The sequence below is a fragment of the Microtus pennsylvanicus genome, chromosome 12 (genome assembly GCF_037038515.1).
Source record: "Microtus pennsylvanicus isolate mMicPen1 chromosome 12, mMicPen1.hap1, whole genome shotgun sequence".
In the NCBI taxonomy this organism is placed as follows: domain Eukaryota; kingdom Metazoa; phylum Chordata; class Mammalia; order Rodentia; family Cricetidae; genus Microtus; species Microtus pennsylvanicus.
In genome coordinates, this window is record NC_134590.1 from 26,421,971 (window position 1) to 26,424,592 (window position 2,622).

Below are 2,622 nucleotides of genomic sequence, written 5' to 3' on the forward strand. Positions count from 1 at the left end.
CTAACAGGAAGCTGGCCTGGGCCGTACATTCCATGCTTCAGTAAAATAGCTTTAAAATGCAGATTTTTAAGAAATTATTAAGTTTCTTGCTTAATTCTGCTTAATAAGTCTTATCTCTAACTTGTTCATGTTGCTTCTCTGTTTCCGCGAAATGACCTCAGTAGACATCTGTGGGTTTCTAACCTCAGCATCCATTCCCTATTCTTTTTGTATAGGAGTATTCGGATTTTCTGTGGGGAAATGTCTCTTCTCCACTTTTGATTCCTGTTCAGGAGAAGCCCTGAGGTCATGCATCTGTTGATCAGAGCACTCTATGCTTTAGTCATGGAGGTCGCTGGGCTTAATTCATGCTGTTGGCCCCTCCTTCCCTCCATCTCTCCTCCCTCCCATTCTTTTTTACTTTCTTTCCCCCTCCCCCATCTTCCTTCTCTTCCTTTCTCCTTCCTTCCTATCCTCTCTCTCTTTCTATATTTCTCTTATTTTTAAGCATTGGAAAGGAAAAGAAAGTGTCTGCAGGTTTCTGCTGGCATTGCTGGGGTCACTGGATTTAAGTCTGGAGTTGTTGACAACCATCTTGAGTCTATGAGGGAAGCATGCCCGAAAAATGGGTCAAAACCAAAAGAAAAGTAGGCTGGAATTTTCTCAGACACCAAGGTCTGATGTCTCACCAGATAATCTAGTCGTGAAGTCAGTCCCACAACTTCCCAAATCTTCTGTCTTGCTGGAGCTTTTGGAATGGGATGTGGTCATTTGCAGTTGAAGGAATTCTGCTAGAAAGTGTTCATCTCTCCCACTCAGCAGATGATTAAATGAGCAAGAAACACAGACTGCGAAAGAGCAGCAAGTGCCTTTAACCTCTAAGCTGTCTCTCCAATCCAGAAATTGAGAATTTAAAAAAGAGGAAGTCATTTGCCTTTTAGAATTGTTTTTGATGATCGATATCATTGCCAGTCTATCTGGAGTTGGAATCACTTAGGAACCATGTCTCTGGTGTGTCTTTGACTGTTTCCAGAGACGGCTAATTGTGGAGGGAAGACCTGTCCTGCACGATCCCATGGACTGACTGGCTTCCTGGGTACAATAAATGTGAAAAAGGGTGGCCACATGAATATCAGCATTCATCTTTCTCTGTGTTTGGACTGTGGAAGCAACATGACCAGCTGTCTCATCCTCTCATTGCCAGGATGTTCCTGCCATGATTGTTGGTATCCCCTCAAACTGTGAGCCAAAATAAATCCTTCTTTGAGTTGTTTGTTTTGGGCATTTTTCAACAAAGAGAAGAATGACAAATTCACTATTTTCTCTATGGGCTCTTATTGTACTTTATAATTTACTTTGTATATAAATAATATTTGTATGTTATACAACATATATGTGTAACTTATACTGTATTTTGTCATTAAAGATATAAAGCTTCCACAGTTGTGGTTTTCCAGACAAGGAGCAGACGTTTGGCATTTCTATTCATGACTGTGTCAGCCCTCTATAAAGACCAACCCTGGTACACTTTGTTTTTTGTTTCCTGAAGTGGAAAAAAAAGGGAGAGGAAAAAAAGAGAGGGGCCCATTGCCATTCGGGGTTCTCATTTCGTTATCTGTGCATGACTGGTTTTTTAGGTCTGGTTTATTCTATTCTATACAGTCAATGGAGCAGTGACATCTTTTGATGTGTCCTTTTCACTGGTTCAAATTAGCATCCCCATTTACAAGATTATCACAAACACCTTCCAAATGGTCTGGCTTCTTTATTCTCCCCGTAGGCCTTATATATCCATACCTTCTCAGCTGGGAAATAACATATTGAAATCCCCATGGCATGGATTCCACTGCACCCACACACTTTCAGCGACTTCCATTGCTTTTTGAATAGTCTGAGCTTCTCGGTTCCTGTGTAGAAATATTTGGGGACCGGTTTGTTTGTTTTTGCTTATGAAATGGCCTTCATTATTCATGCACTCGCTCATCCACAGATCTAAACTGCCTCCATGCCCACACCGCTGCCTTCTGCAAATGCTCTTTCCCTCGTCTGTGCTTGTCAAAGCCCTCAAAGACTCAGGCCACGTGCCTCCTCCTGGATGAAGCCGTCTCCACTCCCCCAGACAGAAAGACTTCTTTCATGTACATCAAACAGGGATTGCATATAAATCTTAGAGAACTTATCTTCCCTGTTGTCTCCTCCAGTTATTTTTACAGATGACTGTCTTCCTTAATGAGAGAAAATACAAATCTAAATATATAATTGTAATGCCGAGAGATCTTGGGGACAGGATCTAGTCAAAATGTTTAAGAGGTCTATGCTTCCTGTCTCCGTACGCTGTGGATTTTGGCCCTGGCATTTCCTGTGCTTGAATGTCCGCATCCATCTTAGCCGAGGCCCCCGCTTGTTCCTATAGTTTGGATTGTCCCTGATCATAGCCCTGTAATTTGCACTTTAGGATTCTGCATTTTTTTCATTTTTTGCTTAAGAGGAAGAGAGGCGGAGGTTGGTAAATATGACATGGAAGAGCTTCCCGATGGGCAGCAGAGGCTTTGAACATTAGTTACATTATCTCCCTTCCTGACATCCCCTGTGGCTCTATTTTCCAGGCAAATTGGGAAGAAGTAGGAGTAACAACTTCCCCAA